Below are 12,992 nucleotides of genomic sequence, written 5' to 3' on the forward strand. Positions count from 1 at the left end.
CTAATCATCTTTTGTTGGATGATTAGTGGTGTCATGTAGATGTGCAGTAAGGTTTCGGAATTTTGATTTTGCCCCGGGGGGTCAAATGGGGGTCGAAAAATGACGTTTTTGTGCAAAAAGTCCCGTCTTCCCTGAACTCCTTCTACATTTTACTCAGCAGCCAAATCACCTTTTGGGGGATGATTGGTGGTGTCATGTAGATGTGCAGTAAGGTTTTGGAATTTTGATTTTGCCCCGGGGGGTCAAATGGGGGTCGAAAAATGACGTTTTTTATGCAAAAAGCCCCGTCTTCCGAAAAATGACTGAACTCCCCTTACATTTTACAGAGTAGCCTAATCATCTTTGGGGAGATGGTTTGTGGTGTCATGTAGATGTGCAGTAAGGTTTCGGAATTTTGATTTTGCCCCAGGGGGTCAAATGGGGGTCGAAAAATGACGTTTTTTATGCAAAAAGCCCCGTCTTCCCTGAACTCCTCTTACATTTTACACAGTAGCCTAATCATCTTTGGAGAGATGGTTGGTGGTGTCATGTAGATGTGCAGTAATGTTTCGGAATTTTGATTTTGCCCCGGGGGGTCAAATGGGGGTCGAAAAATGACGTTTTTTATGCGAAAAGGCCCGTCTTCCCTGAACTCCTCTTACATTTTACACAGTAGCCTAATCATCTTTGGAGAGATGGTTGGTGGTGTCATGTAGATGTGCAGTAAGGTTTTGGAATTTTGATTTTGCTCCGGGGGGTCAAATGGGGGTCGAAAAATGACGTTTTTTATGCAAAAAGCCCCGTCTTCCCTGAACTCCTCTTACATTTTACACAGTAGTCTAATCATCTTTGAGGAGATGGTTGGTGGTGTCATGTAGATGTGCAGTAAGGTTTCGGAATGTTTAATGTCTAATTGTGGCCTGACCTAGCCTTTGAGGTTATGATTTGAAAAACTGGAAATATGTCTATAGGACATGAATGTCCCACTGGATGTATATTACTCATGCTACAGGAAAATTTGTATTAGCGTATTAAGTTTGTTGAAAATATCTTGAACAGTTTCTTTAGAATTGAAACTAAAATCTAAATAAATTTGATATAGATTATAAATCCTCACCAAATTATGTATAAGTGCATGCTAAACATAAAAATGTCTTAAATTATTTCTTTAAAACTAAGCAAAATACAAATTAAAAAGGATGGAGGTCAAGGTCAGAGGAATGTGCAAGGTGAAGTTTTTGATGAAGTTATCAGCATATTATGTTTGATAAAAATATCTTGAATGATTTAATGAAACTGACCTTAACACTTTTTCTAAGAAAAGAGAGGTCAAAGGAAAGGTAAGGGCCAAAATGTTAATTGTTGCAGTTGAAAAGCTTACATCAGTATGAATTTACTATTAGCATATGAAGTTTGATAAAACTATAATTAATGGTTTATTTAAAACTTAGATAAACACAAATTTAAAAAGTGAGGTCAAGGTTAAAGGAAAATTCAAGGTCAAATATAAGTTGATGTATTAATAGCTCTCAGCAGTATGTATCAGCATATGAAGTTTGATAAATATACAGCAAAACTCGTTTAGTACGAACACGGATATTGCGAATTTACGGTTATAACGAAGTCATCTTGATTCCCCAGCTGTATAAATTTAATGACTTTCTTATACGGTTATTACGAATTACGGTTATAGCGAAGTAATTTCATAGGTCCCTGTGACTTTGTTATAACCGAGTTTTACTGTATTTTGAATTGTTTACTCAAAACTGATTTAGACATTAATTTTAGAAAAGTGAGGTCAAGGTCACAGGAAAGGTCAAGGTAAAAAAGAGTGAAGTATTGTAAAGCTTACATAAGTATGTATCATCATGTAAAGTTTCATTACACAACTTGAATGGTTTCTTTAAAATAAAGCTAAACAGTAATAACTTAAATTTGGGGATAGATATTGTCACGGATTAGGGTTTACATAATGGTCAACAAATTATTTTAGTTAATATTAACCACCGGTTATCCACAACAAACTTAAATTTTGGGGATATGAGTCCTCGCTACAAATTTTTTCAACAGTTTTTTGCTCAGATATTCAGGGTTAAGCCGTCAACTGTGTTTAACAGGTCAAAAAAAAAATTTCATAAATTTTAGTTTTAAAATTTGATCATTTTATCATTTTTATTATACGCGAATTTATATTCTGTTTGCTACAAATTTTTTCAACAGTTTTTTGCTAGACAGATATCTTAAGCCGTCAACTATCATTTGGCAAAAAAAAAAATTTCATAAATTTTAGTTTTAAAATTTGATCATTTTATCATTTTTAAAAATGGCCTTCTAAAGGAGATCAAAATAGCAACCACCCAGCCTCTTTAAAGAAAAGTTACGTGAAGGTCAAAGGAAAAGTCAAAGTAAAAAAATATTGCTGCAATTGGATATTTACATCAGTATGCATCAACATATGAACTTTGATAAAAATATCTAGAAAGTTTCTTTGAGCCCAATGGAAAGACAGATGGAAGGGTGGAGGAAGGACATGACAAAAACTATACATGTATTCCTAATCATGGTGTGGCATAAAAAACTTGAATCTACATTATATGACGATGTTTCCATCTATCAAGATTATACAAGCAAATTCAAAGAATTGTGGTCCTCTGCTTTCTGTGATTTAGTGAATGGGATGCCATAATTTATGGCATATTATGTCATTGAATATGCACCCATATCATATATCAATTTTTGAAAATTAGGTCAAAGGGGTAAAATCATAGCATGTTCTGAAACATTTTGTTGCAGGTAATGTACATGTCAAATATAAAAGTCATATCTCTTTTGAATCAAAATTTATATATACAATATAATATTTTTGAAAAGTAGGTTAAACTTCTAGGTCAAGGTCACAGAGTCAAAAGTAATGATATATTTAGAAAAGTCTTTTCACATGTAATAAACATGTATAATTTGAATGCCCTTTCTTTTCTCTTTCAAATTGATCAATTTAAAATGTTATTTTTTGGAAAGTAGGTAAAACTTTAAGGTCAAGGTCTCACTTGGGTTAAAAAAATCATAGTATATTTAGAAAGTTTTGTGGTAATGTACATGTGAAATAGGAAAGCAGTATCTCTTATTATTCAAAAGTTATGACCAAGGTTAAAGCTGTCAATAAAATGTACAAACTGACAGACAAATGAGATTTAACGTCCCCTCCCTTTCCCCAAAACGGGGGACAATAATGCCCTTGCTGTTCTTGAGAAGAAGATTTATGATGGAAAAAATCCCCTGCATATTTCTTAACGCAAATCAATATTGTGTTTTTATGTCATTTTGTTTGTTATTTAAACATCCCTCTCAGGAATTTTTCACTCATATGGAGACACCACCACTTGAAAAATAATGAGGACAAGTTAGATTTGAGGTCAACATTCATTTTAGGAGTTTTCAACCATTAAGACATAAAGAAATATTAACTCGATCCTTCCCCTCACCCCTTCCCAGACCCCTGTTTGTTTATGTATGCAAACTACTACTTGTATTTAATACATTAAAAAAAAATTATACAAATAGTTTAATGTGGTCCATCTCTGAATGATTTTCATTCCTATTCTAGGCCGCCGCCAGAAGATAAGTTGACACAAATTCATGAAAAAAATGTCAAGTAATCTTATCATTGATGCACTTTTATTTAATTTAATGCAGTCATATTGTGAACATTTCCAGCTCATTAGGAGTGGGAATGACCTCCAGGGGTTAATTCATAACCTTTATACCATTAAATTTACATAACATAATAACACAAGAAACAAAATTATGGAGAGTCAAATGGAAAAACTTTCCAACTATTTAGGAGTCACATGATCATTTGTCATTACAGGGACAGGGAGTGGCTGATCGCCCTCTCACCCCCCCTTGGAATTTGCAGGACTATAATATATACTGGAGGAAATAAAAATGACTTTGTATGCCCTAAGTGTCCCTCCACCTTAGAAAACAGACCCAAACATAACTTCTTTTTTTTTTTAGCTTCTCAGGAAATTCTGGTCTGGAAACCCCCCTCCCTCCCAGTCCCAGAAAAAAATTCTGGATCTTGTAACGGAATGTAACGTTGATAACGGGGGATAACTCTTCAGAATGTCAAAGCATCGGATGACCTTTGATCCTTTAAACTTGAACCTAACCGTTTGCATTTCAGACTATTTCACCCAAATCTATACCAAAACTTTGTACTTACCGATTGTCATTATTTAGGTCCTGTAATCTTCATGAAATATAATCCAATTAAAACACAAAATGAAATAATTCCTATATGCAATGATGTGTATACCACACTAGTAGCCTACTGCACGTGCAGTGAAATCTAAAAATGATAATGCCAATGGTAAAACTAGTACTTAAGTTGGGTACGTGACGGAAGCCCAATGTGATGCAGGTGTTCAAATACATGTATAGTGCAAGGACAAATTGAAAATTATAACTTACGAAAGATGTTTTATCTTAACTTTCCATCTAGGCCTATTTCCAAAAACAGGCAAATTAGGTGTGTTTGTGTGTGTGTGTGTTGATGGGAGAGGGGTGGGGTTGACTAAATTGATTGTGTATATATGGCAGCTTTCAAGAAGTTTAGAACTGCCTTGTCAAATATAAATAAACTTTGCACATTTTGAAAAATTCATCAAAAACTCTTTACACTAATTTAAATAATATTATTTGTTGATTTATAGATATGAGAAAATAGATTTAAAAAGTTCCAATTATGTGCCAAAAATTTATACCCCCCCCCCCCCCTTTATCAAACCTTATTTACATCATTAATTAATTCTGTTGTTTAATTCAGACTAGTAATGAATTAAGGATATGAAATACTTATTAGATGGAGGCCCACGGGTCACATGGTCACCTGAGCATATTATGCTCAATTTGATAAAACATGTAATATGTAAATTATTGAATTATATTGACTTTTTCCTTGGTAAAGCCCAATATGAAGAAGTGTGCATTTAGAGGCAAACACCTTAGTGCGGGTATTACTGTCTCATGACAGCATCTAGTTTTCCTTGAATTTGGAAGAGTGCTTTATACCTTGACACAGTTATCTAAACGTTAAGTATGCCTTTTATATCCTCTTTGTATGTTTAAGATATTTGGGTATCTATGTATTTAAGCACCTGTTTCTACCTCTCATACAACAATAAGTAGTTCCTTTAATGTTCCATGAAGACACATTACGTAATTCCCGGAAATGCAATGCTGTAAGAGGAGAGATATTGGGGCCTCTTTCACCTAAAACATTGTTTCTCAATTCTTCGAATACGAAATATACGCATTTCTTTTTTACTTATCAGATGAACACGCACTTATCATGTACATATATGTCGAGCAATTTCCTTAAATAATGGGCATAGTATCAATATGTGACCATTCAAATGATCAAATTGATGCAAGAGGCAAATGAACATCACTTTACAGTAATCTAACCGTTATTTTAATATACATGTGACGAACTGCTCGGGTACTAAAGAAAAGTTATCAAGAAGATTAAAAAAAAAAATGATGGACATTAAACGTACCTTGTAAGTGAGAAAAAGTATACACTTTTCTGCTAGAATCCTAAAAAAAAAACTTTTTTCTTCAAGATTAAAAGAAATAAACATATTAGTCTGAGTATATATATGTACGCTATTGATCAGTACACGATTAAACTTATTTTCAAATTTCTCAAAAGCCTATAACAAGTACATCAAAACTTACGACTTTTGAACACTTTATACATCATTTTCTCTCGATAATTTAAAATATACATACTTTGATATCTCAGACAATATCTATTTGGAGACCAGGTCTTCGAACAATCTGTTGGAATTTCCACGGACATCATTTGCATCCCGATTCATTTGAGGTATAATAACCTAAAAACCTAAACATGAAAAGAAGAAACACATTTACTGTGACCTCAGTTCGACATTAATTTTAGATGGACGTCCTGTCAATTAACAACTTATTGTAATTACTATGTCGATATAATGCAATTATAGCATTTCACAAGGAAATATAAAAATCTTATTTCATATCGAAGTTATTGAAACTTCGAATTTCTGGTCGAATTTGATTGACACCTCCTTGCACTTTCACAAATTATAATTTTATTCTGTGTCTATGCACCTTTAAAGCCATCATTTCGGAGGTTCTATGATCGTTACAATGACCTTGTCAGCAAATGCAATCTATCGTTAAGTCAAGTATATACAGACAGAGTTATTCATACTAATTGAAAAGCCATGGGTTACACACTGAATAGACGACTTATTTTCTGTTATTTCCCAAATATGACAAGGGGCAAACGCCGGGTGTGACCGTCGGAAGGGGATGCTCTCTCCTTCATGGTACCTGATCCCATCTCTTATGTTTTAGAGGTCCGTGTTTGCTCTGCTCCTGATTTGTATTATATGAATGGACGATATGAATAGTTCGAAAAATACTTTCTCAATTTATTTCTGTTTAAATGTTGGGATTTTAAACGCCTTTTACTCTGGGCCGGAATTAAAAATATCTTTGTTTCCCCTAACCCGACCCAAAATTTTCAAGTTGGGTCGGTAGGTAGGTAAACAATTTTATTTTCTGACAGCAGCTTTAAAAATGCATTCTAAAATTTAATAGAAAATAACATTTATAAATAAGAAAAGTAGAGAAGAAAGTGATTTGTGAACAAAATGCTAGGTTTCATACATATATATGCCGTTTAAAAGCAAAATTCGTGATTAATTAATTCACAACTGTAATTTAGATGAACTTGTGAAATATCTCACGCCAGAGTACATTTATATAAATCGAATAAAACAAGACAAGATTCTCATATATGCAAAGACTGGACATCCGAGTATATTTTTTTCAAACCTTCAATCATCCTCCAGTGCTTATAGACAGTCATTGTACTTTTTTGAGGACCATGAGATTTACAGTGGTTCTAGAGCATTTTGCTTTGGAGTTAAGACGTAAGTGGCTAATTTTAAGTCGCAGGTTTAAATACCAATGAGGAACGTTGAAAACGGTCCTTCAAAAGGGACCATAAAAACTTTTGTCCTGTGTCGCAAAAGATGCTGGCTCAAAAAGATCCCAATGTTTAAATGAACCAAACCGAATCTACAAATGATGAAAATGCTATATAAAACAATGTCATAGTCACGAAGTTTAACCCGTAAATGAAGGCATAAAAAAGGACAACTGAATTATATTTATCATGATGAATATGCACACATAGTTACAACAACTCCTATGATTCCATAATGGCATATACTAGTAGTTAACATAGGAACATAGATGAATTGTTTATTAGATCAAAACTCAAATTAAATAAAATGCAGCGAATTTGAATGATGTGTTCATTAGGTGGGCCCCTCATCTGCTCATGAGGCTGGCCTTTCCATGTATTACGTATACCTGAAATTCAACAGACAGATTTCTTTGTTCGTTGTTTACCGTCCTTTTCGAAAATTTATTCACTCACATGGAGACGCCAAGACACCTCCGAAACACTCTTAATTAGTCATGGTAAATTTTATTATCAAATTGTTTCAAGAGTGAAGAATTCTAGTTAGCTAAAGGCATAAGATTGAGACATCGCCGTTGTTTTAGGAAGAACTATACTTCTACTTCACATCTGGACGCTATTTTGTTTCCATCAAATGCTTGAACATCACAGTGGAACAATGTCGGCAGTTCTGATCAAAACTGATTTTGATGAAATTGTATTTAATAAAACTTGGTTGACAATAAAAAAAAAATTTTGAATCATCTTATTTAAAAAATCTTTTCAGTCGGCGCGTTTTAGTTGGGTCGGTCGCGTTAGGGGAAACAAAGGTATTTTTTTTTTGGCCTTGTATATAATATTTTCTAGAGACCTCAGAGCATTTTTGCTAGATACGATATCGATGAGATGTTCTACCTTTGCGGTATTTTTTCTCCTTTTGTGTAAAAGATAAAACACTCACCCTAGTCTTATGCAATAGTAAATAAATATTTTGTTTCAAAACTCTTTTATGTAAATAGGATTATTATTTTTTCGTTGAAATTGAACTGTTTATCAGCTCCCTAAATAATATCCGTGTCAAATCTCTGCGCCTCTTTACAATTTCCACGAATTAAAATACAAGTATATATCTGTCTCTTTCTTGTCTGCGTCATTTAAAATAACTGAATCTCCAAACTTGCCTAGTAGGCGAACAAGACTGTCCCTTTGGGAAGGGGAGAGAGAGATTCTTTTTTTTTTAAAGAAAGCCAGGAACAAAGTTGTACGGGTCTCAATACCACGTCCTGTCCTTCCTGAAATGTCAACGTATATTTTATCACTTTTCCTGTTAATGGGGATAACAAATGGACAGTTTTATGTGGAAAGATGTGCGTCAACGAACATCTCGTCTGGGGAAATATTATACACAGATATGGTTCTTCCAGATCATAACAGAACGGATTTCAATTGCTACAAAGTAAATACAAACATTGTTTACTGTGAAATGCGGAGAGATACAGTGTGTGCTTGCTCAACAGTATACAAGTGGCAAAAATCAGAGCTTAATGAACTAGTCCCAGAGTTCCTTTCTCGGAGAGGAAATAGTCATGTGCTATTTAGTGGTGATAAGAAGAAGAGCGATTACTATTACATCTCAGTGACAAAGAGTTTTCTACGAATGCTTCCTGAAAATCTTTGCGATTTTCCATTCACAGTATCAATAAATTTTACACACAACAAAATAGAAACTCTGAGAAACTTCTCGTGTGTAGAGAAACTAACGTTTCTGGACTTGTCGCACAATAGAATAAGGGACATCTACAAATCATTTTTCCATGGACTTTCTTTACTTTGGGATGTTAATTTGTCATTTAATGAAATTTCCTACATTGAACCTGGAACATTTAATGATGAATCCCTCAGCTTGAATAACCTAGACGTTTCACATAATTCAATACTTGTTTTAGATCTTTCCAATCTTCTACTATCTAAAACGTTTTGTAACATTTCTTATGCGGGCAATAAAATTGCCAGTTTCACGAATAAAGCAGATGACCCAATAAAATATGAAGACAATTTTTCAGAAGTAGGATTTTTTGACCTATCTTTTAACAACATTGACAAAATTCCCAGTTTCGAAGAATTAAACCTTGGAAAAGGATACAGCTTTCTGGGGAAAGTTATATTCAACCGTTTCATCTTTCAAGTGATATCAAATCCAATCGTGTGTGATTGCTTTTTGGAAGAAATGTTATGGAATCTCCGAAATGTGAAGCACACCTTTAAAACTGACAGCGATTTTTTGGGATATACATGCTCATATCCAGCCAATCTACAAAACGTTTCCATCGTAAAAAGCTTTGTTTATAACAATAGTTTTGATGAACTTGTTTGTAAATTACCTAAATGTCCCCGAAACTGTGAGTGTGTTTTTCAATCAAGTCAATTTCGAATCATCATTGACTGCACGGAAAATTTTAATGGAAAGGCACTTCCTACTTTTAATTTTACTGACATGGTTGAAAGTGTTAAAGGTCATTCCAAGCTACAAGAAACAACGATACATCTTCAGCTGTCAGGAAGACAAGTTGAAACAATAGATAACAGAAGCTTTTTTCCCAACCTCTCTTACATTGACCTGTCAAACAACAAAGTGAAAACTGTAAAAGAATCCTTTTTCTTGGAGCTATCACGTGTGCCGAACATAAAAATTAATTTTACCAGTAACCGTGGTGTTCTAAAACTCCCAAATGGACTTCAACTATTAAACCCCAAAAGTGTCGTCCTAAATAATGTCACGATTGCCTGTGATTGTGAACTTATGTCTTGGTTCATGCAATGGCTTACCAGTAGAGAAAAAGATTTGAAGGGACTTGGTATAACATGTAGAGTCAATTCTTATTCCATTCCAATACAAAACGTCACAGACTCCGATCTGGGCTGCAGTCAGGATCAAAACGAGAACTTCAACCTTGTATTCGTTATAGGGGGCTTTCTCATTTTCCTCGTTATTGTCTTTTTTGTATATTCAAAATATGGCCACTACTTTTTAGTGTTTCGTAAATGCCTTTCAAGATCAAAGCAACACAGCAGTTTTAGGTATGACGTGTATGTATCCATAGACGAGGAAAATGAGGAAGTTTTGCGTTATGTCGGTACAGAGTTTCTACCGATGCTCGAAAACTTCAGTCTGAAAACATTCATGTTGGCTAGAGATTCTGAGGTTGGGAGTGTGATGGAAGAATGCATGATAGAAAGTATGAAGAAGTCCAGAATATACTTGTTTTTCCTCACAAGTACAGTTTTAACCAAAAGTGAATCGGTTTTTGTAAGGGAATGGAAGCACGCGTGGAATAACTATAAATCAAACAATACACATGACATCTTCTTTATTAATTTCGATTTGTTAAGATTGAAAGATATCAGTGACAAAAACATGAGAGCATGCATGGTTTTTGGAAAAAGTGTTAATTTTTCTGACTTTGACTTTGAAGACAAAGTCAAAAAGTCATTGAAAAGAGGAGAAGTTAGGAAACAAAATCCCAAGGTGATTTTGACTATGACTTCGATTGATTTATCCACAGTTTAATATTAAATAATGCTGAAAATGAATTCAAACAATTTTATTTTTAAAATTTTAAGCACAACTGAGAAATCATCAGGTGACAGAGAGTGTAGATTTAAGAATTTCTTACAATCCATAAAAAAAACGGACTGGTGATGCATGAATAAGGGATAAATATACAAGGACAATATACATGTTAATAAAATTCCATCTTAGTTTTAGAACCACTCGGTAATGATAAATCGTATTATTTGCAGGGACAAAGATTTGCTTAAGATAGTAGCAGGGAGGTTCTAGTAGAATGAAGAAATAAATGGTTACAGGACCACGTTTATTCATATAAATCTGAAATTATGCTTATTTTTGTGGATTCACTTTAGTTCTAAATTTCAAAGTACAAAACTGCCAATGAAAACAAAATCGGAATTCACAGTTACACGGATTGAACAGATTTCATGATAAACAGTTTTCACTTTTCTATTTTCTTACATTCTAAACTACAGATCAGTGGCCTGTATAGAGGCGAACTTGACGAGTTAGTCAAAATTTAAAATCAATGTAACTCTTAAAACAATTTTAATTACATTTATTACCTTAAATAAAAAGTAAAGTAAATAGAAATCAAAAGGTGTTACTGGATAATCAGGAAATGGACATGACATTAGACAAAGTGAATTGTCACTGGAAGCGTTAACATGATGTAAACACTGAAGCATAACATAAAAGTTTTTCTTTAGGTTTATATAACATGAAATATATGGAGATAACGAACAGCATTCAAGCTCAAAGTCCAATACCAGAGCAAACACGGACCTCCAACCTATCAGACGTTGAATCAAGTGCCATGGAGGAGTGAGCATCTCCTGAGAGAGAGAGAGAGAGAGAGAGAGAGAGAGAGAGAGAGAGAGAGAGAGAGAGAGAGATCCTGTTTAAGTTTTCTCCCAACCAATGTGCATTGTCATAAGTATTTGTATTAATTATCTTTACAACTTTAATTTACAACTTTAAAAGTTTTAAAGTGCTTTAAAAGTTTTAATTGTGTTTATTGTCTTTATAGTAAAACTACCCATTTATCTTTTATATAAGAACTATTTAATTTTATTTAATTAATATTGTGTACAAAAAGTAAATTTTACTTTCAAATTTACCTGAACTTCTTTTCATTATCTTGGTATTTATACTGTAGTTATGTCTTCATGCATTGTGAAAAAAATTATAAGATGCTTTGAATAATTCTCTCAACTGTTCAACGAAAACTTGAAACCTTTGCACGTTTGAGTAAAACTGATAACGCTAACTATCTTGTAAATTGTACCCTGCTGTACGTAAACAGAGCATTTATAAATATTTTGCCACTTGACATGACACATGCTCCATCATTTCCTATTACTGGGTTTCCGTGCCCTGTCTTGCCTTCTTCTACAACAATCCACGTTTTTATTCGCTATTTTCCACACTTTCTAAATCTCTGTGAGCTGCTATATTAATATATTAATACATTGGTCATTTGCCTAATTATTTTGTTTAAAAAACATTCTGATTGTACACACAAGTACTCTGAAGTTGACATTAAAAAATGCTTGGGTTTCTAAATTGACAATATCTATGTTTGTATGAGATCAGGTATTCAAACAATCAATTGGAATTCCCATGGGTTCCAATTGCGCACCGTTATTAGCAAGCAGAATTTGTGCAAAACCTTTTGCATGAAAAGAAGAAAATACTCGTTGTAGCCTTCAGCTCGACATTTAGATATATCGACGATGTATTGTTAATAAACAATGGTAATATGTCGATGTTGAAAAAAAGAAGGATGACTTTCATATTGCACCTCAGTATTAATACGAAGTTTCAACACCCACTTTATTATTTTAGTTTATTCTGACAAAGTGTCAAGGTCTTCTCCTTTACTTCAACATCGTGTGGCATACATTGTAGTCTTACAGAAGATTTATATATAAAATATACCTGGTATCATATAGATATCATAATGACAGTGTCTTCAGCTGAAAGATCACAGTTCACTAAAGTTTGGCCTTTATTAGATAAATGGTCTTAGGTGCTCTTTGTTATCTATTTTTTTTTAAAGTTATCTTCATAGGTTCGTGTTTGCTCTACTCTCGATCTAGAGTTGTATTGTTTCAATGAACTTTCAGTATTGCTAACTTTTGTTATCGCCATATTTCATTCCATAAACGTAAAAATCTTGATATTGTCTTCGTTTTTTTTTTCACTTATATAAATTTTTTTTTACTCAAGTTTAGTTTATGTTCATTCAACAAAAAATTAACCTATCGTCCCTGGGTGGGCTCGAACCACCAACCTTTCGGTTAACAGCCGAACGCGCTAACCGATTGCGCCACAGAGACAGGTAAACGAAGTGGTGATATAAAAACGACAAAATGTTTTGACACTGAATTAGTCTCTTGAAGGTTATTTAGACAGGCATCG

General features: G+C 33.6%; 1 non-coding gene across 1 annotated transcript; it reads right to left on the minus strand.

The window, feature by feature from the left end:
- Nucleotides 1–12,836: 12,836 nt before the first annotated feature.
- Trnan-guu (transfer RNA asparagine (anticodon GUU)) lies at nucleotides 12,837–12,910 on the minus strand. The gene has a single exon. It is a non-coding gene; the product is annotated as a tRNA-Asn (tRNA).
- Between the last annotated feature and the right edge of the window lie 82 nt (nucleotides 12,911–12,992).

The sequence above is a fragment of the Saccostrea cucullata genome, unplaced genomic scaffold, assembly GCF_032062105.1.
Source record: "Saccostrea cucullata isolate Sc308-1 unplaced genomic scaffold, CSIRO_AGI_Scuc_v1 ctg6473, whole genome shotgun sequence".
Lineage (NCBI taxonomy): Eukaryota > Metazoa > Mollusca > Bivalvia > Ostreida > Ostreidae > Saccostrea > Saccostrea cuccullata.